Source organism: Mustela lutreola, chromosome 12, assembly GCF_030435805.1.
Source record: "Mustela lutreola isolate mMusLut2 chromosome 12, mMusLut2.pri, whole genome shotgun sequence".
NCBI lineage: Eukaryota > Metazoa > Chordata > Mammalia > Carnivora > Mustelidae > Mustela > Mustela lutreola.
This window is the reverse complement of record NC_081301.1, coordinates 23,979,460-24,003,546: the sequence shown is the minus strand read 5'-3', so window position 1 is coordinate 24,003,546 and position 24,087 is coordinate 23,979,460. Positions and strand designations below refer to the sequence as shown.

At 42.1% G+C, this 24,087-nt stretch overlaps 1 long non-coding RNA gene across 1 annotated transcript in view; it reads left to right on the top strand.

Annotated features, from left to right (window-relative positions):
- LOC131812895 (uncharacterized) overlaps positions 1-20,594 on the top strand; it is a 29,959-nt gene extending 9,365 nt beyond the window's left edge. The window contains exons 3-4 of the long non-coding RNA XR_009346537.1: positions 12,582-12,758; positions 19,746-20,594. This is a non-coding gene — a long non-coding RNA (uncharacterized LOC131812895). The remainder of the gene's footprint in view (positions 1-12,581; positions 12,759-19,745) is intronic.
- Positions 20,595-24,087: the final 3,493 nt, after the last annotated feature.

Below are 24,087 nucleotides of genomic sequence, written 5' to 3'. Positions count from 1 at the left end.
GTTGACCATAGATTTGAGGGTCTATTTCTGGGCTCTCTATTCTGTTCCATTGATCTATGTGTCTGTTTTTGTGCCAGTACCATGCTGTCTTGATGATGACAGCTTTGTAATAGAGCCTGAAGTCCGGAATTCTGATGCCACTAACGTTGGCTTTCTTTTTCAATATCCCTTTAGCTATTCGAGGTCTTTTCTGGTTCCATATAAATTTTAGCATTATTTGTTCCATTTCTTTGAAAAAGATGGATGGTACTTTGATAGGAATTGCATTAAATGTGTATATTGCTTTAGGTAGCATAGACATTTTCACAATATTTATTCTTCCAATCCAGGAGCATGGAACATTTTTCCATTTCTTTGTGTCTTCCTCAATTTCTTTCATGAGTACTTTATAGTTTTCTGAGTATAGATTCTGTGTCTCTTTGGTTAGGTTTATTCCTAGGTATCTTATGGTTTTGGATGCAATTGTAAATGGGATTGACTCCTTAATATCTCTTTCTTCTGTCTTGCTGTTGGTGTAGAGAAATGCAACTGATTTCAATTTACCATGCTAATGGACATCAGAAGAAAGCAGGAGTGGCAATCCTTATATCAGATCAATTAGATTTTAAGCCAAAGACTATAATAAGAGATGAGGAAGGACACTATATCATACTCAAAGGGTCTGTCCAACAAGAAGATTTAACAATTTTAAATATCTATGCCCCCAATGTGGGAGCAGCCAACTATATAAACCAATTAATAACAAAATCAAAGAAACACATCAACAATAATACAATAATAGTAGGGGACTTTAACACTCCCCTCACTGAAATGGACAGGTCATCCAAGCAAAAGATCAGCAAGGAAATAAAGGCCTTAAACGACACACTGGACCAGATGGACATCACAGATATATTCAGAATATTTCATCCCAAAGCAACAGAATACACATTCTTCTCTAGTGCACATGGAACATTCTCCAGAATAGATCACATCCTCGGTCCTAAATCAGGACTCAACCGGTATCAAAAGATTGGGATCATTCCCTGCATATTTTCAGACCACAATGCTCTAAAGCTAGAACTCAACCACAAAAGGAAGTTTGGAAAGAACCCAAATACATGGAGACTAAACAGTATCCTTCTAAAGAATGAATGGGTCAACCGGGAAATTAAAGAAGAATTGAAAAAAATCATGGAAACAAATGATAATGAAAATACAACGGTTCAAAATCTGTGGGACACAACAAAGGCAGTCCTGAGAGGAAAATATATAGCGGTACAAGCCTTTCTCAAGAAACAAGAAAGGTCTCAGGTACACAACCTAACCCTACACCTAAAGGAGCTGGAGAAAGAACAAGAAAGAAACCCTAAGCCCAGCAGGAGAAGAGAAATCATAAAGATCAGAGCAGAAATCAATGAAATAGAAACCAAAAAAACAATAGAACAAATCAACGAAACTAGGAGCTGGTTCTTTGAAAGAATTAATAAAATTGATAAACCCCTGGCCCGACTTATCAAAAAGAAAAGAGAAAGGACCCAAATAAATAAAATCATGAATGAAAGAGGAGAGATCACAACTAACACCAAAGAAATACAAACTATTATAAGAACATACTATGAGCAACTCTACGGCAATAAATTTGACAATCTGGAAGAAATGGATGCATTCCTAGAAACATATAAACTACCACAACTGAACCAGGAAGAAATATGATGAGATTCTTAAGAAGAAACTATTCAACCCCTAGAAAGAAAGCCAAGAAAGAATAGGAGTTGAAGACCATCTCCTCTCTTTCTAACCCAGCGTGCTCTTCACTTCCAAAAAACTGCTGTGTGTGCAGAAAAACAGCTCAGGATATGGAATTCAGGGGGTTAGTATTTTTTCGTTAAAAAAAAGATCACAAGTAGGGTTTTCTGAGTAAAAGTCAATAAACTGTAGTAGGTGGGCAAGAGGAACTGTCCCTGACCTCAAGAAACAGCTTAGGACAATCCATACGTCTTCGTTCTTGAGTGAGTTACACAGAAAGACCATGCAGATCCAACAAGATAAATGGGATCATTACAACCCTTGTTGTTGGGGGGTGGGGGGTGAGGGGCGTGGTCATAGCACTGAGCTATGGTAGCTCACAACTGAGCTACCACATGGACAAGCCAGGATATGAGAGGTCAGTAGACATGATGTTTGGTATGACCCAAAGCTCTGATAAAATCACCAAATAAAGCTAAAGCTACCATGTGGTGGCTATATCAACAGAAGTATAAAGGCCTGGGCAAAGAGGGTGAAATTCATTCTATGCCATTGTTGAGGGTAGACACAGCAAGAAAAATATTCTCTGTTTTAAGCTCTTCACTGCAAGTGAGAAAGTGAACAAGTGGAGGAGGGTTACAGGCCAGGAAGGAGAAAGATCTCAAAATGGTACCACCTGAGAAACGTTGATGGAGGATGGAGTTCTTTGCCTAAAGGGCAGAGTCGGGGATTCATGGGCATGTTTGAAAGGCTGTCATGTGGGAGCTGGATTCAGCATATTCAGCATGGCTCTAGATATCAAGAGACTTGGGTGGGTGGAAGACAGGAAGACAGGACAGGCTCTGTCACCGGAAGTGGGCGCAATGTGCACCTGTGCGTGCTATTGCAAACTAGAAGTTCTGCTGGGTGGGACCCCTGGGTTCTCTTCCAAACTCGAGAACTCCTGGGAATCAAACATATGAAAAGACAGTGGGTGTCTGGAGTCTTGATGTGATATATTTCACAACCAAAATCAACATATTTCAAAGATTTCATAACTTCAAGGACGGTAAGAGGGAGGGGGAGTGCCGGCATCTACAAAGAGTTAACTGGAAGAACACAGGTTGGACACTTGACAAATGCCTTCCCAAGGGAAGAGTCACCCAAGACACTGCTGCTGGCACATGACAGGTACTAGTCGGGACAAGGGCTAGCACAGATTTTTGGCTTAACGTGAAGTCATCCTAAGGTTACCCAAGGCTGGCCTGGAGACAGATAGCAGTGGCTGTTCTCTACACCATTTTTGTTGACCAGCCTTGAGCAGCATCTTCTGGCTGTGGTAAGAGAGAAAGCAACAGAAGTCTCTCTCTCTCTCTTTTTTGCCAAGCCTCGGTCCTGTTTCCTTTTACAATCATATAGTGCTTTTGTCAAGCCACTCTAATTCCCCATCTGTTTTCTTTGGATTACCCCACCCTGCTGTGGGAAAATTAACTCTTTGGCACGTCCACAGGTACACAACCATGTAGACATCCACCCCCGGCAACACATCTTTGGGAGTCCCACCAAGGCTACCAGGTTAAAAGAAAGGCTTAAAGTCTAATTAGTCTAATGAGTTGTGCTAATTGAGATCATTCTTACAAATTGTTTAAAATTCTAATGAGTTGGCCTTAAATGGAACCTCCAGTCAATGTTTACTCTGGCTCTGCCCCAGCAAATTTGTAAGACAAATGCAATATCTCCTTCCTTGCCAGCCTCAGTGAAAAGGGGGTATAACATTACTGGACGCCAGATACTCACAAGCATTAATCATCCTTTTAGGCTGCTAAAATGCTGTCAGCTACTGATATAAAAACTGATATCAAACACAATGGGTGTTTTCTAGGAAAGTAGCATTCACCATGTGCCAAGCACTGAGTTAGGGGTGTCAAGAACTCAGGACAAACATAGAAAGACACTTGCCTGATTTCATCCAGAATTTCTAAAGTCAATGTATGCATGTTGGGGGTGGGGGGGGGTGGAGTTTTGGGGGGGAGGAGCATCACAGTGGGGAAAAGGGAGAGTAATTCAACTATTCCTCCCATTCAGATAGCAAAATTTTTATAGCAAGACTTGGGATCCCATACATTCCAGATAACTAGCTACAATAACATCTACAGGGAATTTAGTTACTATAGTGCTTCATAAAGATAATGAAAACCTAGACAGATTGCCCAAACACCTAAGTAAAAATATCCCGGTTCCTACTCCCGCACACACACATGATGGCTTGTAACAGCAACTCTGGGGCCTGGACACAGAGTCAACTTTGGCTGACCCACAAAACAAGGGCTACACCATCACTCTCACCAAAAGAGAGTTCTCATGGCAACTGGTTCCCGGGTGGCTCCAACTGAAATGAATGAAGTCTCATATCAATAGTTCTGACTGATGGAGCCTGTGATCTCACGCCTGTGCCCTGAGAATTATGGCTCCTATCTCAAGGAAGCAGAATTTGTACTGTAAATTGTTCTCCAAACATAAAAAGAATATTCAAAGTTGCCGAGCACTCACAAATGGGGCAAATTCCCTTTCATTCATCTTAACAAGTAAGAGACTTCCGGGTGGAAATTTAAGAAGTGGAGCCAAAATTCACCTAAGCCAAGCTCCAAAAACTATCTTAGTTCCACAGTGTCCTATTGCCTCGTATAGAAATGGCACAACAAAACTATACCTTTGGCCTATGCTTTGTCTGTCCGTGTTCTAGGAAGCTAGTAACCTAGAAAAAAGAAAATGGCCTCAAACTTGATTCTTAAGGCAGACTTTCTAGGACGGATCCTATGTTATCATTGCTAAAATAGTTTTAACAACTCAGTCTCTCTTTCAAACTGACTTTCTCTTCAGTTATCCATTTTCTTATGATCATCCCTTTAAAAAATAAAACAGGATGGTGGGGCCAGGGTGTCTGAGTCCATTAAGTGTCCAACTCTTGATTTCGGCTCAGGTCATGAAGTCAGGGTCCTGAGATGGAGCCCCACATTGGGCTCTGTGCTCAGTGGGGAATCTGCTTAAGACTTTCTCTCTCCCTCTGCCTCTGCCCTCCCCATGAGTATGACAAATAAATAAATAAATAAATAAACAAACAAAATATTTAAAAAATCAAATATCTATACAAACTTGTATGCACCTTCGTAACTATCAAAAAGAAAACTCTATTACATGAATACAATCATTTTGCCTGTACCAAAAACATTATTATGACCATTAAATTGGAGGAAAGGCAGTGAGAGAGAAGCACAGTTTAAATGCTATAGAGTTTGGAGGTGGTAGATCATGGGTCTTAAAAAAAAAAAAAAAGTTGGCTCCAAACCAAAAGGGTCATTGATGCTGACCCTAAAAAACAAGTAGAATTTCAACATGACAAAAGATTCAAGAGGATTCCAAATGAAGGGAGAAGTGTGCATCAAATGAGAAGCCAATGATGGGTAAAGATGCACCATGGAGATAAAGGCTGGAACATGAGTCAAGGGTCTTGAATAGCATGCTAGCAAGTTCAACTCCCATTTGGCAAGCAGTGGGGAATCATAATTTGGGTTAGTGGCCTGAACTATCAGATCCGGGGTTTAAGAAGAGGAATTCAGATGTAAGTGTCCTGTGAGCTAGAGCAGAGAGAGAACTGCAGATTAGATATAAGAAACATCTGACCCATTTTCACCAGAACCAATTTTCTTCAAAATATTCCTATTGAATAGAAACAATGACCAAGATCAGAATAGGATTTTCTTAGTAAGAGAAATGCTTTCAACTAACATAGGTAAGCCTACACCATGAGTAAATCAGTACATTGTGGCCCAGAAACCAGGCCAGACATTTTAAGTTGCCATTGCTGTAAACTGCTAGGCCACTAAATTTTCTAATATTACTGCTACAGAGGGGTCTCAAAAACCACCTCATCAAACCCCTTCATATGACATGTGGGAAAACCAAGATCTAGAAAGAAGCCATTGGGCTTGTGCAATAGAGTAAAGTATAGAATGTGCCAATCATTGGGTCTACTAATGAATGAATAATGTTCAATTTTCTCCTGTGCTCATAGTGCAAAGACCGGGACAAATGTTCTTTCTCAGAGAGGGCCATATGGCACAGTGGAGGCCAGTGTTCACATTCCAGATTCTCCACCTACTACCTGGGTGAGTGAATTACTATCTATGCCTCTGTTTCCTTTTCTCTAAAAGGGGCAAGAATAAGAATACCTTCTTCATAGAGTTGTTATGAGCTAATTTATATATAGTTCTTAGAACAGTGCTACCACAGAAAAGGTACTCCATAAGTGTTAGCCATTTGTATCTATAATTCAAGTGACAGGCTGGGGTGACCAGTTCTCTGTATCTGAAGAAACTCAGCCAAGATGCTGAAGAGTTTGGAAAATACTTCAAGCAAAAACAGCAGAGAGGATGGAGGTATATCAAAGAGAAGTATGAGTTGTAGAAAAGAGAAAGAGGAACATGGCAGTTGCCCACAAAATCTGTGTCATGGCAGATAAGGGTTTATTCTCTTGTCACAGCAGCAGAAAGAACTAACGACAAGGGAAAATAGGCAGATTTCTATTTAGAGGAAGAATTTCCAAAGTAGAACTCTTCCAGAAGACGAGTAGTTAATTTCAACCAGAAGGGAGTATTCGATCAATGGACATGCCCAAGCCCTGAAGATCCAGTAGGATGGTGTCCAAGCATCAAGCAGTCTGGGTTAGGAGGTCAGCCTGCCCTACTCTATGTCCTCATCTTAAAAATAAGTTCAAAATGTTCAGCATTACTGTTTTATTGAACAAACAAAATAATGAGTAACAATAATAGGACTTGAAATAGTTTACAAAGCAATTCCACCTTTAGTGTTCCATTGAAACCATACCCTACAAGGGAAGTCTTCTTCCGATCTTACTAATGGACGTAGAGAGGTAAACTGACATAACCAGAAGCCACACCATGAAGGTCTTGTGACAATTGTTCAGGGTTTTTTTTTTTCCCCTGCTGTACTGTATGTAGCCAGGCAAAGGTCACAAGTGAACTTAACCTAAGAAGTCGAGCATAGGCCAGACAAGATGGTGTGCCTATAGGTTCACAGAAAATTATCCCTAAGAATTTTAGGGGCTTCTACTTTGGAGAGGTTCCACCAGGGCTTTGGAATTTGGGTAGCAAAGGAATATTCTTCATCAAACTGTTATCTTAAAAATAGTAAACAGAAATCTAATTTAGATGCAAAGCAATCATTTAAAACAAAACCTAGTTATTGGTTTTGCTTAATTTGAGTTAAATACTTAATTATGTCTCTTTTATAACTGATGGGTTTCCATGCATTGCATGATAAACTAAGCTTCTAGAACATAAAATATTTCAATTTGTTTGCATTTCAAAAGTCACTCACAGACATACAAATTCTAATACGTTTCCTAGGTAAAAAAATAATTACTTTATAAAGTTCTTTTTAGTTTATAGTATAATTTCCCATCCATCATAACAACTAAACTTAAAACAATGCTATGTGTTATGGACCATATCCCTAATTTTATGATCAAAGACCCAAAAAGTGCTTGTGCAAGGTCACCCAGATAATTAGGACATAAACCACGGAACCAAAACCTGCTGACACCACGTTTCATGCTTTTCTCAGCACAACAGGGCCATGGTACAGTGACATGAGTAATCTCGAGCAAGCTAGGGTTGATACCTGGAACTACTCAACGCACTGCAAATTTGTCAGGTTCCCATGTCTCTCAGAGTTCTCTAGCCATGTTACAAGAGCACTCATCTCACTGGGCTCTGCTGCCCTACCCAAGGGTATGGGACTGGTTTTCTCAATCCCAGGTGGATGGGCAGGGCTCTGAAAAAGAAATAAGTGAGCTGCTACATGCCAGGAGAAAGGTGACTCATAGCATGGAGAAGAGGCTGAGAGGAAGCCTGACAAGGCCCCAGGAGGACCGTTATCTTGGTCAACTCACAGGGCCATGGTCTAGCCCTTCCCTTCTTGGGCTCATAAATTCCTACTGTCAGAGCCACAGATTTGACTGGACCCAGAGCACTGACTCATGCTAACAATGCTCACAGACACATTCATCAAATTAGCTGCCAAATCTGCTAATTCACGAGGAAGCTCACTGTTAAGTGGATGAACGCTTATGTAGCCTGACCAGCTGAGGACAGCCAGGTGACTGGCAGGCTCCTTCGAGGGTCTAATCCTTGTTGGAGTGAGGGAATCAACGGGGCGATCTAAATACTTAATGCTACTGGGCCAGGATAACATGATGATGCTTTCAGTTCACCATGGGGTGAACCTATGAGGAAGAAAGAAAACGGAGGCCAGTCTGATGGAGCACATCGTTCCTGGGCCTGTTTTGATGGGCGCTGGCCACCTCCGTGACTTTCCTCCAGACACAGCCAATCTCAGCCAAATCCTTTGTGACAGATGCACTTCTCAACTGTACTTCTTAATGTCAAGTTTGGTTGTAGCTGGGACTAATTCTTGCCTGTGAATCATTCTGATACTTTAAAAAGATTTCACCCACTCAACACTAACACTTCCAATGTTGATTCCTGAGTGTAATTCTCAGGGGGGCAATCAGAGTCCCCTGTTTCCAAGTCTGTGGTGAGAACACACTCATCGCTATCACCCCATGTCAGGGCACTCTGACTCATCTGATCCACTTTTGCAAAAAATAAAAAACAAACAACAAAAAAAACTTTAAAAATTCTTATTAGAAAACCAATATAAGCACCGGACGGGAAAATCAGAAAACACATATACACAATTACATACATACATATATGTTTTATATGTTTTAAAACATATATACATATATATGTTTTAAATCCTCTCTAATTTCATTAACTTAGAGATAACAATTCTTGCTATTTTGGTGCATATTCTGTGAATTAATTCTCTTTACATACATACCTTATAAAATAATATTTTGGGTTGGAAGTTGTTTTTCACTAAGTATATTGTCAACATCTTTATTTGCAAAAAATTTTAATTTTAAAATATCATCTAAATGACTGTCTGATTTTTTTTTTTTTTTTTTTTTTTGAAAAAGAGAGAGAGCAGAGGGCAGGGCAGAGGGAGAGGGACAAGCAGACTCCCTGCTGAGTGCAGAGCCTGCTGCGGGGTCCATCCCAGGACCCTGATATCATGACCTGAGCTGAAGTCAGACACTTAACCAACTGAGCCACTCAGGCACCCCTGATATTTCATTGTACGAAGCACCAAAATTATTTAAGAAATCCTCAGTGGTTGGATAGGCTGTTTCCAATTTTGTTTTACCATAGTACTATAATGAAAATCCTTATTATTAATAAAAATTATATTTTAATAAACATTTAAAATTAAATATTGAAGTAAATATTGAATCAAATTAAATATTAAATTAAAATGCCGGATTAAATATTTTAATACACATTTTATTTTAGAATAATTTACTGCTTGGAGAAAAGTTGCAAAGACAGTACAGAGAGTTCCCATGTACTCCACACCCAGTTGCCCCTAACAATAGTATCTTACATTACTACCATAGCACATTTCTCATAACTAAGAGACCAACACTGTTACATTATTATTAACTAAACTCCATATTTCACTCAGATTTTATTAGTTTTCCACTAATGTCCTTTTTCTGTTCCAGGATCCAATCCAACATAACACACTGCATTTAGGATACCTAAATTTTTACTCACACATTTATCACTTCCTTTTATGCCTGGAAGTGGAAAAAGAAACTCCTGGAGGCACTGGACCCAAGGGCACACATATTTTTAAATTCTTTGATACGTAGGAAACTGCCCATCAGAAAGGTACCAACACACATTTCCCCAACAATGCATTAGAGTGCCCATTACATGCTGATGACGCTGTTCTGTAAAGCAGCTTTGAACCCTATCATCATAATATCACACCATAGTCAAATAGAAAAAACAACCTGATTAGGGTCAAAGGCCCCATCTCTCTGCTGATCTGGCTGGGTTCTGAAAAGTTTTAGCATATAAGCAGACTGGGGAGCTGCATGTTCTCCAAGCAATCGTCCCAAATCTTACTTGATAGATCTCTAAGCCCTGAATAGATATCAAGAAGTGGTGAGCCTAAGAGCCAGTACATGGCCTGGCAAGTGCCCCCACACAACTCTTATGTTTCCAAGGGAGCAATCTTCAGGATATCTCTATAGGCATTTAAATGGGGTAAAGATCAACTTGGTTTAATACATCAACTTTCCAACCTTTTTTAACCATGATCCCCACTAAGAAACATATTTTGCATCCCTTGAAAAATTATTTACCTTACTATTAGCAATGCCCTCTGAAATTTTCCATTCTGTTCTATTCCGTTGCAGTGTATAAACTTGCAAGCACTAAACTTGGCTGTTCAATACAGTAGACACCAGCCACATGTGGCTAGTGGGAATCTGAAATGTGGCTGTTCGGAATTGAGGTATGCCTAAAGTGTATAATAAATCAAGTGTACAGGTTCTGAAAACCCAGTACAAAAAATGAATATGCATGATCTCATTAATAGTTTTATATTAATTATATGTCATAAAGATAATATGCTTATATAATGGGTTGAATAAAATATATTATTAAATTTAACATCAATTATTTTGTTAATGTAGCTAACAGAAAATTTTAGATTACATATGTGGCTTACATAATATTTCTAATGGACAACGGCACTAAACTAATTTTATGACCTAGTAATGAGTTGCAACTCAATTTGAAAAACACGGCTTTAGCGGGCTCTGGACTCCTGACCAGGAGGAACCACTGCAGAGATGAGAGAGCAAACCCCCAACCCACACACATACCCGACCTGCCTTTCTGAGAGCAAGATGCCTGGGGACTAGGCCAGATTTCTCCTTGAAAAATGTTATTTTGTTTCAATGTGCAAAAGAATGGATGGCCAATGTTCAAAGTTCTACTCCATAGATCATGTCTAAAATAGTTTAGAATTCACTAGGCAATTCTGAAAAAATTCAGACTTCTCATCAATACATTTTGAAGATTTGAATACCTCTTTTAAAAGAAGTTGATACATAAGAATTTATGTTTGAGTGACAGAGATATTCTCAAGCAGGCATTGTTAGGCTCTTTTGTTGTTACCGTTATTGGTAGATATAGATAACTGGTTAGTAGGAAAAGAGGATCTTTGGGAGATGTTGATGTTGAGATCTAAAGCAGAATGTTGCCGATTTTTAACTATGTATCATGTTTTATCTGGTAAATTTGCATACTTATAAACTCTATTTTAATAATGCTCTATTTTACTGTAAAGTTGCAAGTATAGTGGGAAATGCCTTACAATAGTACTAGAGAATACCATACGGAATACTGGAGATTTGCTGAGAGAGTAGATTTCAGCGCTCTCACTATACACTGAGAAATGGTAACTATGTGAGCAGAAGACACATTAATAATTAGATTGACTTGAGTAATCATTTCATTCTCTATATGTATGTCAAATCATGTTGCATAACTTAGATATACATAATTTTCAGTAAAGACTTTATAAAGTCTTTATAAAGACTTAAAAAAAGAAAATATACAAATGCCCTAACATCAGTAATATAAAATAGGTCATTTTATTTTTATAACCTCTCTATAAGCTAATAAGGGACTCTTATTAGAGACTTTGAAATAGCATTTACATTATTTGTTCAGTAATTGTCACCCACGAGGTAGATTTTCCTAGTTCAAAATCCATCTCTCGGGGCACCTGGGTGGTTCAGTGGGTGCCTTCAGCTCAGGTCATGATCCCAGGGTCCTGGGATCGAGCCCCGCATCCGGCTCTCTGCTCAGCAGGGATCCTGCTCCCCCATCCCCCCCCCCCGCCTGCCTCTCTGCCTACCTGTGATCTCTGTCAGTCAAATAAATAAAATATTTTTAAAAATCCATCTCTATGTCTCTGAAATGAAAGGGAATGAATAATTCAGAGTATACTTGGATTCAATCACCAGACGCCCTTCCGCTCCGGAGTAGACACTGCCAGTGTCACCAAGTGGTTAACCTGATGAGCATAAACATGTCGGCTTCATTAATGTACTTATTAACCTTATTAATAAGCTCGTTAACCGCTTTTCCTCACAGATATCTTATGCTATTGATGAAATTGTTTCTTTTTTATTATTAAATCTTTGCTTAGTCAGGGAAGTTAACGCTAGTGGGAGCATCTGAGCAATCTAGAGACGTGAAGACGTGAAGGCGCAGAAGGCCGTTGCCACCATATGGTAATGACCGCTCTGCGGCGGAGGCGATCAGATCGCTCCTGGGATACGAGGTCTTGGAAGGATGGGGCACCATTTGTTCTTTTTAAATTAAAAATAAATAAATAAAACTGAATTATTTTCTTTACACATATTATGTAACCCTCTTATTAAATTTGTCCTGAATTTTATCGTTTTTGTCATTCCTACATGTTATAAAATTCTTCTGTTCCCATTTCTAATCCATTAATATTCGTGACTGGAACTATTTTTTGTTTTTTTTTTTTTTTAAGATCTTATTTATTTATTTGACAGAGATCACAAGTAGGCAGAGAGGCAGGCAGAGAGAGAGGGGGAAGCAGGCTCCCTGCAGAGCAGAGAGCCGGATGCGGGGCTCGATCCCAGAACCCTGGGAATCATGACCTAAGCCGAAGGCAGAGGCTTTAACCCACTGAGCCACCCAGGCCCCCTTGGAACTATGTTTTATTAAGTTAAATTATTTTGTATCAGGTATACACTTACACATCACATGGTCTTGTCTTTCTCCCCTCCTCAGTTCAGCACAGATAAAGCACTTGGTCAATACTGGCTGAACAGACTGTGGAATGAAGACTTGGGTTGTGTGTCTCCTCCTTACTGGCTTCTGCTTCCATCTCAGGTGTTCTTGGGAGAGAGAGATGTTTGGATCTTACAAGCAAGGCTCTAGTGTATCCCCATCTCACACCATGGAGTCAAGTCTCAACCACCTCCTCCTACTGTCACTCAGCAAATGGAATGGTTTCGGTGTGCTGAGAGCCCTGTACTGTGAATAAGGGAGAAGACCAAGACACGTCAGGTATGTTCTCTGCCTTCAAGAGACTCACAGATACTTCGGCAAGAGAAAGGATGAAGGAGGTGAGGAGAGACGCTGTCCTCTGAAGAGAGCACTAACCGAGCCAGGAGACAGGCCATTAGGGATGGAGCAGAGGCTTCCAGGGCTGGGCCTAGATGGAGTGAAGGGACAGGCATGGGGACAGAAAGCCATACACGGAGGCCAAGAGTGAGGAGGCAAGCACAGAGATGGATGGGTTTCAGAAGATGCCCCGTTCTCAGCTCTCCTACCTTCATCTAGCCTCCATGTGCCGGCCTGGGAGGAGGACAAACGGGCCCGAAATAAGAGCGGTTCCCCCAAGTTCTCGGGGTGACTGGGAAGCTGGTCGGTTCCCCCACGTTCTCGGGGTGACTGGGAAGCTGGTCGGTTCCCCCACGTTCTCGGGGTGACTGGGAAGCTGGTCGGTTCCCCCACGTTCTCGGGGTGACTGGGAAGCTGGTCGGTTCCCCCACGTTCTCGGGGTGACTGGGAAGCTGGTCGGTTCCCCCACGTTCTCGGGGTGACTGGGAAGCTGGTCGGTTCCCCCACGTTCTCGGGGTGACTGGGAAGCTGGTCGGTTCCCCCACGTTCTCGGGGTGACTGGGAAGCTGGTCGGTTCCCCCACGTTCTCGGGGTGACTGGGAAGCTGGTCGGTTCCCCCACGTTCTCGGGGTGACTGGGAAGCTGGTCGGTTCCCCCACGTTCTCGGGGTGACTGGGAAGCTGGTCGGTTCCCCCACGTTCTCGGGGTGACTGGGAAGCTGGTCGGTTCCCCCACGTTCTCGGGGTGACTGGGAAGCTGGTCGGTTCCCCCACGTTCTCGGGGTGACTGGGAAGCTGGTCGGATGAGGAGAAGGCCCTCCTGTGTGATGAAAGCGTGGCTCAGGTCTGGCTGCAGGTTGAGGCCCGTCCACAGGCCTTCCCTGGCCTCTCTCTGGGTGTGAGGGAAATGTGGAGAGAAGCAGCGTGAGGAGGTAAGAGCCAGTGTGGGGGGTACAGATCTGGGGGCATAGGGACAGAAAAGAAATGGCCTTACGGACACAGATCACACAGAGAGGCTGCCCACGGGCTCAGGAGTGGAAAACGGGAAGAACTGTGGAGAAACACAGAGGCTGAGAGAAGTTTCAAGCTGAAAAAACAAAAGGTAGGACTAAGGATTGTTGAGGGAGGGTCTTGCAGGAGGGAGAGGAGGCTGCACTGGGGTTCTGAGGCTACAGAGAGGCACCTCGACCCCCGTGTCCTGCACATACGGAGAGAATCAGACTATGCTTCCCAACTCTTGTGAGCTTTAGAGGGAGCTGTGAAGCCTCGAGCTGCTGCAGGAAAGGGTGACCTGGGGACTTGGAACCAGGTCTCTGCTCTCTCTATGGTGTCTAAAGTCAGGTGGCCACAGGAGGTGACCCTGACCTCAGTCGTTGAGTCACCCAACTCTTTTAGGTCACCACACACTTGTGAATGTGCTTTCCCGTCTGTCTGGCCTGCGGTTTGCCTTCAACTGATAGAGAGAAACTAAAGTGGAAGGTAAAGGCAGGATTTTATGCTTCAGAAACCTCTGTGTCACATACAACAGATAATTGCTCAAGGACACCAAAAAGGAAATCAATCAGCAAAAGCCACAGGCGCTTCAAGAAACAGAGCTGGGGAGATGCCTAGAATTTTGAGTGACTCAAGGCAAAACACACCAGAAGAGTTTGTCTTTCCACAGGTAGGAGATTAAAAAAAAAAAAAAAGAAAGAAAGAAAGAAAAGAAAAAGAAAAAGAAACGAAGAAAGGAAAGAAGAAATAAAGAGAGAGAAAGAAAGAAAGAAAGAAAGACAGACTTCGTATTAGAAAGACAAAGGTGAGACACAAAGACTGTGAAGTTCAACCTAATTGACCTAATTCTGAAGAGAGTGAGGACCGCCTCTTCATTTTCACCATGAATTTCCCAAATCCTGAGAGTATGTGGATCTTAATAAATGTTATTTTCCTTTTGATTAACTCCTATTTTTACTTAAATAAGTGTTTGTAAATGAAAACCTTATATTACCATCTTCAATAGAAAATAAATATCCCTTGCCATGTGTAGATGTGAAACATGAAAAATAAACACAGTGACAAGAGAGACATTATGAAGTTCATTCCATAGAGAGGGCGACCTGCAGGGCTTTTTTGCCTTGGATTTACTTTTGCATCATTTATAAACAAATGAATAAATTAAGATGATTAGTAAGTAATGGAGAGGTGATAAGGACATTTGGCTCCAAACTGTAATGGAGAGGTGATAAGGATATTTTGGCTCCAAATCTCCTTGGCTAATCAGAGGCTGAAGAATTAAAGAATGCCTCACACTATGAGAGTCAACAGTACTTAGCATTGTAACCAGATACCACACCAAAACAACCCAGTTGCCTCTAGGAATACAATTCCTCACTTTGGAAAAAGTGAGGCTAGATGGTCTTTAAGGGCCTTGAACTCTGACATTCAGTAATCTTGGTTGTTACCGTGAGGTCTTTTAAACTACATCATCAATAAAAGTATCAACATGAGACAGATGAGACTATATGGAATGAATCAGAAGTAACGAACCTGACTTCTCTGCTTGACTTTGGAAAAATAACAAACAAAAATCCTACACCTTTGCCACTAAACTTCTCCATGCATCATACAGTAAGGCCCCATTATGATCTACCAAGTAATTACAGGCGTGTGGGTTTCCCCAAACTATGACTGCAGGGACTTTTTCTATACTCGAAAGCAATATTTTCATGAAACCTGATGGGTAACTAAACTGGGGCCACCATATATCTTCTCTAAATCTTTCTCTTGAGAGAGATTATAATGTTTCTGGAGTTCAGTTCTTCCCTGAGTTATTGTCAATAAGGTAAAAAATGTTCTGCTAATAAAATAAGACAGGCCCAACGGTGGGATATCAGAAGAGAGTCCTGGAGAATGGGCTAAATTCGTAAGTGGTTTATCCAAGGGAATCCAAGAGAGAGAAGCCACGGTTAAGAGAAGCTATGGTCAAGAGACAAGCTGAATTATTATCCAGGGAAAACAAGCTGTGAGTATTGGGGGAAAGTTACAATGGGAGGCTAAGCAATAAGATGAATCAGGGAGAAAGAATTGAGAAGGAAGGAAGGAGAAGCCAAACTGGTGGTTCAGAAGCAAAGAACAAGGCCTAGTGTCAAAATGTTTCATCAATATGGTACCTGGTACCTACTGCCAAGGAGAGCATTGAGCAAAGAGCCACTTCAAAATTCATATACAGTATGTGTGTTGAGGATACTTGCACACCTATAACCATGCATGTGTCCATCTATGCACATAGGCCCTTGGCACTCCTCACAGTGGGCGTTTGTGTGGATGGAATGCAGACCAGAGTGGAGATCAAGGTGCTGAGAAGGAAGGAAAGAAACAAGACAAGGGAAACCACGGCACTCAATGCAGACAGGGTCCAATAAGCCAAGAATGGTACAGAAATTGCCATGGGAAGGAGGTCAGGGAAGAAGAACCCGGCCACAGCTGGCTGGGGTGGGGTGGGGTAGGGCGGGGAATGTCTAGATTTCTCCAAATATCTCCACCTCCAAACCAATACAATAAAAAGGAGGGGTTTTCCTGGAAGTGGGACCTTTAAGCAGTATTAGGAAGGATTAGGGAAGGCCAGGATAGAATAACAATGGGGGATTTTTCAGGCAGAGAGAACAGCTTCAACAAAAGCAGGGAGACAATTATTTACAGCTTCCTAGATGTTTTCTAAGCGCAGAAACCAAAACGTAAAGAATCTGTCAACACATTCGAGGATCACTGACTGAATCTTGAAAATTTATAGGCAACTGACACAAGAGGGTTGAACAAGTCCATTGATTTTATCAGGGTACCTGTAATCGTACATGGAAAGCAAGAGGCAAATGATTTGAAGACTTTTCTCAGATTCTGCAGTTGAAAAATTCTTTTGCAATAAAATACCTTGATGTGTTTATAAATACCATATTACAGTAAAGTGATCCCTTCTGGACCAGACACTGGGAGGTGGGGGAGTAGTATCTTGAATGGAAAATTGGGAAATCCCTGGAAAAATAAAAACTTAGATATTTAAGGCACTTGGTTATCTGCTCACACGGTCAAAGCACAGCCGTCCTGGAGACTTTCAGTCCCCAAGTACACAAGGTAGCAGAGCGTACTTCTTTTGAAAGCAAATTCTTCTTTTTAATGACATTAGTGCCTGGCAACTAATTCTTTTGATATCGAGAGGTGGAATAAAAAGGCGAAAATGTTGATCTTTAGAGAAACATCTTAGGAAAAAGGTAAATAAAGGGCATCTTCTTAATTCTGAGGTAAGTGTTGCTTTTTTGGTAATTGAAGTATAATTTACAGTGTCATATTAGTTTCATGTGCACATTATAGTGATTTAACAATACTATACATTACTTAGTGCCCATCACAAAAGTGTATTCTTTTTTTTTTTAAGATTTTATTTATTTATTTGACAGAGATCACAAGTAGGCAGAGAGAGAGAGAGAGAGAGGAGGAGGAGGCAGGCTTCCCACTGAGCAGAGAGCCCGATGTGGGGCTCGATCCCAGGACTCTGGGATCATGACCTGTGCCGAAGGCAGAGGCCTTAACCCACTGAGCTGCCCAGGCGCCCCACAAAAGTGTATTCTTAATCCCTTTTATTTCACCCATTCCCCCAAGCCACCTCCCCTCTTGCAGCCACCAGTCTGTTCTCTGAATTTAAGAGTCTGAGTTTTGTTTGCTTATCTCTGTTTTTCTTCATTTGTTTCTTTGTTTTGTTTCTTAAATTCCACATATGGGTGAAATCATATGATTTTTGTCTTTCTCTGTCTGACTTACTTCACTTGGCATTATACCCTCTGGATCCATCTACATTACTGCAAATGGAAAGATCTTACTCTTTTTCATGGCTGAGGAATATTCATATCACATCTTCTTTATCCATTCATCTATGGATGGACACTTGAGCTGCTTCCATAATTTGGCTATTGTCAATAATACTGCACTAAACATAGAGGAACATAGATCTTTTTGAATTAGTGTTTTCCTTTTCTTTGGGTAAATACCCAGTAGTGGAATTACGGGATCATATAATTGTATTTTTAATTTTTTAAGGAACCTCCATATAGTTTTCCACAGTGGCTACACCAGTTTGCATTCCACCAACAGTGCATGGGGGTTCCTTCTTCTCCACATCCTCGCCAACACTTGTTATTATTGTCTTTCTGATTCTAGCCATCCTGACAGGTGTAAGGTGATAGTTCATTGTTTTGATTTGCAATTCTCTGATGATTAGTGATGTTGAGCATCTTTTGACGTGTCTTTTGGTCACCTGCGTGTCTTCTTTGGCAAAATGTCTATTCAGATCCTGAAATGTCTAGTCAGGTCCTCTGCCCATTTTCAATCAGATTATTTGGTGGTTTTGATGTGTTGTATAAGTTCTTCATATATTTTAGATCTTGACCCCTTAGTAGATACATCATTTGCAAATGTCTTCTCCCATTCAGTAGGCTGCTTTGTCATTTTATTGATGGTGAATTTTTTTTAACTTCTATCTTAAGACGAAGTAAATGAAACTCAAAGAAATTAAGTAAATGGCCCACATTCATTGGGAAGGAAGATTAAAGTGTGTCACCACTAGCTCCCCTGTCACTCCTTTACTCAATCCATCTGGCTCTCCCTCCTTGTAACTTTAACTCTAGACCCGGAGCCTCCTATGCTTACCTCCTCCTCTCCCTTGGATCTGCAAGGTGGCTCTGAATTCTACTTCCTGTAGAATTCCTTTCACCTTGCCACCCCCAGAAGATATACTTAGTTGTAGAGAATCGTGCCCTTCTCCCTGTCTTCCCCATCTTAGTAAATGGTATCGCTATCTATTAGGTACCTAAAACTAGAAATCTGAGGAGGTATTCTTCATTTCCCTCTTCCCCTCCATATTAGCTTCCTACACATGACGTAACAAACTTAATGGCTTAAAACAACAGACCTTTCTTGTTTCACAGTTCTGGAGGCTGAAAGGCCTAAATCAGATGTAGGCAGGTTTGATTCCTTCTGGTGGCTCTAAAGAAGAATCCATTCAATGCCTCTTCTTCCTTCTGTTGGCTGGGGGCAATCCTTGGCCTTCCTTGATTCACAGATGCACCACTCTGATTCTGCTTCTGTCCTCACATGACCTTCCCCTCTGATCTGTGTGTCTGTCTCTTTTCTGTCTCTTATAAGGACATTCATCTTTAGATTTAGGACCTAACCCTAATCTAATCTCATCTCAAGATCCTTATCTTTATTACATCTGCAGAGACACTTATTCCAAATAAGTGTCATATTCAGAAGTTCCAGATGGACATATCTTTTAGAAGCCACAGTTCAACCCAGTACACCTTCCTTCCCCATCAAATTCGTTCCAAGACCCACTGACTCGTCTCCACTATATATTCCATGATCTTTTCCTTCTCTCCATTTTCATTACCACCATTCAGGTCAACACCACCATCATCATTCCCTGGACCACTTCTGTAGCATCGTACTGGATTCTCTGACTCCACACTCCGACCCTTCCATCCATTCTCCCCATTACAGCCTAAATGATGTTTTTTAAATTCATCTCTTATCACACCCCTACTTAAAACAGTCCCATGATTTATCATTAACAGTATAAAACCCAGACTCTTCACCAAAGCCTCCTGACATAGGAGTCCCTATAATACAGCTCAAGATAACATTTTAAAACTATATAGCTTTTTCATGAATTAATCCCAATTTAGAGACACCTGATAATGCATATAATTTAAGAGGGAAAAGAAGAATGCAGAAAATACATAACATAAGCAAATAAGTGAAATATCCACCACCTCCAAATGTTGGCACCAGTATTAGCCGCAAATGGGAAGAGTAGAAAAAATCCTGAATCTGCTTTTTTACCTTTGAAGTATTGCTCATTGATTTTATGCCTGAACATCTCTTTTTCCTATAATTTTTTTAGGCACAACTAGATCATGAAATCAACTCAAGACTTCAAAAACTCTCTATAATGGGATACTGGAGCAAAGACACTTTGCTGTTGTGTTGCTTTTTAATGTGGTAATTTTCAACTAGGTAGTTGCAGTCAAATAGAGGCAAATGCAGAAAATCCCTCTGTGCCCTGCTGTGTGGGGCCAGTGATGGATGCTGTCTGGGAAGCTGAGATACATACAGCCCAGGCTCTGGTCATACGGAGCCTGCTCTCTGGGCAGGAAGATGGACACCTGGATAAGTCAGAAACAAAACAGCGTGAAATGAGTACACCCAAATGAGGACGATGGGAACACAGAGAACCAAGAAAAGATTTGTGACAAAGGCAAGATCTGTAAGCTCAGCCTGGTAGGACGTGTATGAGAAAGTGAAGAGGGTGTTGCTGGCCATCGTGAGTGATGACACAGGTGTCTCTGACTTGAAGGTTCTTGAACACCATGATCACGACCTTGGGCTTCACTGTGTACACTGTGAACATATCATGAGTACTTTGAGAAGGGATGTGATGTGAAAAGAGCTTTGCTTCTGAAAGCTCACACTGGTGCCTGGGCACAGGGTGAATAAGACACAGAGAGATGGGGCATGGAGGCTAGTTAGGGAGCTGCCACCATAACCCTGAGAAGACACGAGGGGCCCTGACCAAGCTGTGGAGAGAAGGACTGCAAGAGGGAGACTTTAAGAAGGGAAAAATCAACAGACTTGAGAACTGACAGGAGGTGGTAAGAAGAAGCGGAAGAAAGAATTAGGATGACTCAAAGCTTTGGAACAATGAATAGAAGGAATTTTGTATTTCTCATTAAAATTGGAAGCAAAAAAATAACTGGGAGGGGAAAGATAATTTTGCTCTGGGTCATCCTGGCCTTGTGGTCATTATTACTTGGATAGATTACCAGAGGCGAACATCAGCTTTTGCTCTGACTGCTGGGAATGGTAACAGTCTCTCTCTCTCTCTCTCTCTTTTTTTTTTTTTTTTTCAAAATACATAATACATAGCACTCCTCTTAGAATAGGTCTGTTACCCAGACCTCCAACGACTGGCTCTAATATCAGTAGCCACAGGGGCTGTGGAGCGCATCACCATATTTCTGCCAACTTCTCCTATCCCAAATCATTAATTAACTCCTTTCCATCATCCCCAAATAAGACAGTGAGAGGCACAGAGAATGCAAAATAAAAAAAGAACACAAGCATTAGAATCAGATAGGACAGGCCTCCAAAATCAACTTCTTCACCTCGCAGATGCATGACTTCAGGCAAGTTTCTTAACAGGTTTGTGAACAGTAAGGCTCTAAATGCAACTGGGCTTTATAACTGCATCATTAGAGGAGCAGGTAGAGATGGCTTCTGTGACCCCCAAGGTGGCCTTCACAGTAGACATTGGCTTCATTCATTCTACACTTATCATAACAAGATCTTTGACATAAACTGCTAGGAGAGCGGACCAGACTAGCCCCACTCAGGGCAGAAGGGGCTGAGAAGCCTTTATCAGCTGATTTCAGGCAGTGAGAGAAGCCAGAGCACAGAAATCGGGAATGATCTCTAGGCATTCACACAACACTGGCTCTGAAAGCGTATCTGGGGAGCATCTCGCTTCGAATGGGCCCTTGTTATCATCATAATTAATATCTTACATCTGTACTACGTTTTACACTTTTAAAACACCTTCATGTTCATTACTGGATCATCACAGAAACTCTCAGAGCTACAGATTTTTATCCCCACTTTACAGTAGTGAGTAATAATTATGATAAGACATTAATAATGTAATATGGCAATTACATTATTAATTAGTTACTGTGTTCCACACCTTGTGCTAAAAGCTTAGCTTGCGTCATCTCATTTCATCCTCACAGCAACAAGTGGTAGGCAAAGCTAGTGTCCCCGCTTTACCAAGGAAGAAACTGACACACTGGGAAGTTAAGTCACTGGCACCAGGCCCTACGCAAGGCTGCGCCACCTCCAGAGCCCTTCGCATCAAGCAGTGACCAGACTCTTTTTCTAGGAGTAGCAGAAGGGTTAAGAGCTGCTTTAGAGCTGACAGGGTAAGTGCAGATCTGCAACTCAATCCACCTACTCTGGACCTTACATTGTCCCCTTGGCCTCCACGTGAGCTTGCAAGAACAACATAGTAAAGACCAACTCCTGTTACTGATACAGGAGATGAGAGCACAAGAGGTGACTACTGGGCACCCACGAACTCCTCTTAGGGTCACTCACCTCACAGTCTGTTCTTATCCCCTCACGGACGCCACAGCTGAAGGCTGCCTGCACTGGGACAGCTGCTTCTTCCACTGGACCTCTAGCTGACCCCTCCCTGGTTTCACGGGGCTTTGTGGTCTGTGATCTCAGCTGCACTCTCATGGCTGCTCCAGTTAGTTGCCCCCACAGCCCCTCCATGAGCCCTGCCAAGTACAAACCCAGATACTGGTCATTCTTCCCAGTCTTCTTGAGGTCTGCAAGCATTCCTAATGATGCAATCTCAACTAGTTTCTGTTTTGTCTCCATTGCCCTATGGAGGCCATGGCCTCTAAGGGCATATCTGAGCGGCTATAGAAGTGGTTACTACAATGGCACCCTCCATGGGCTCTTCGCATGCCTTTTCCTTGCCCATCCATACGCTGCCATGACACAAGGGCAGTCTGCCTACAACACAGATCTGACTATCCCTGCTCAAAAACCTCCAGTCACTCCCAGTTGCATAAGAATACATTCCAGGGGCGCCTGGGTGGCTCAGTGGGTTAAGCCGCTGCCTTCGGCTCAGGTCATGATCTCAGGGTCCTGGGATCGAGTCCCGCATCGGGCTCTCTGCTCAGCGGGGAGCCTGCTTCCCTCTCTCTCTGCCTGCCTCTCCATCTACTTGTGATTTCTCTCTGTCATATAAATAAATAAAATCTTTAAAAAAAAAAAAAAAAAGAATACACTCCAAACTCCTCATCTCATACTGATTGATTCGGAACTTGATCCCTGCCTTCTTCCCTTCTGGTTTCCCCATGCCCTCACGTACTCCTCATGGGCCCTACATTTTCTTGCCCCATGCCTCTGCTCGGGCTCTTAACCTCTGCCTACCATGTCTTTTCCCCCCATGCTTAAATCTGGCTATCCTTTGCCAAGGTCTAGTTCAAAATACATCCTTCCACCAATTCTTTCCAAAACACTCTTACAATTCTTTCTTCCTCTGTTATATGCACTTATTTTTTTTAAAGATTTTATTTATTTATTTGACAGAGATCACAAGTAGACAAAGAGGCAGGCAGAGAGAGAGAGAGAGGAGGAAGCAGGCTCTCCGCGGAGCAGACAGCCCGATGCAGGGCTCAATCCCAGGACCCTGAGATCATGACCTGAGCCGAAGGCAGAGGCTTTAACCCATTGAGCCACCCAGGTGCCCCTATTGCACTTATTATAGTATATACTACAAACTGTGCTGTGTTAGAATTGTTTTTATGAATGAGAGTCATACATGTGTCTACATACCCCCCACTTGATTGAGGGTAGCTGGAGAGAAGGGATTAGATATCATCCACTTTTGTCTTTCTTTTCACACACAAAATAACGCGTTCCATCGTATTGAGCCTGATGAGGTGGGAGTTAGTAGACGGGATGATGAAATGTTAGCTGATAATTGATGACCATGAACGAAGAGGTCCTAGCGGAGAAGCGGCTCATCCTCTCTCGGTTTCCTTCCAACCCACGCTAACCCCGGGGTCCTGGGTTGTCCTCAGGGAAGTACCAGGACTGGTAGGGGATGAGCACTGATCCCAGGTCCCTCCCTCCTCATTGCCACCCCAGCTTCCGCTGCTTCTCCCTGACTCTGGCCACTGTGTAATCGCTGATGGTGCCTTGGAAATTGGCACCTAACAGGTAGCATTTTAATCATCATGCCGGGCAGGACTCCAGGGCAGACTCTCACTCATGGCCCCTGTTGATGAGCCCTAGCTGAGCACGGTGATCCCCGCATGAGGAAGCACAGAGGGTACTAAGTGGAAGTGTTAGGAATTCTATCTTTCTCTCCCTTTTTGAAACTGAAAAACGGGTCAACTTTGGTGGCATTCTAATGAATCTCTTCCCCTTAATCTGAATTTTAGCAAGGAGAAAATTGGCGATCCTGTATCTCATCCATCTCATTTTATAAAAATGCAGAAACTGGAGTACCACGTAAGGGAACTACCTCTGTCAGGAGCTACTCAGGGAAACAGAGCCCAGGCTAGCTCCAGAAGAAATTAGTCACAAAGTTGTCAGAAGAGCCTAAAAGCCAACCACAGAATAAATGGTCAAACTAGAGATTATCAACGGCTAAAAGCCACCACCATCCCAAG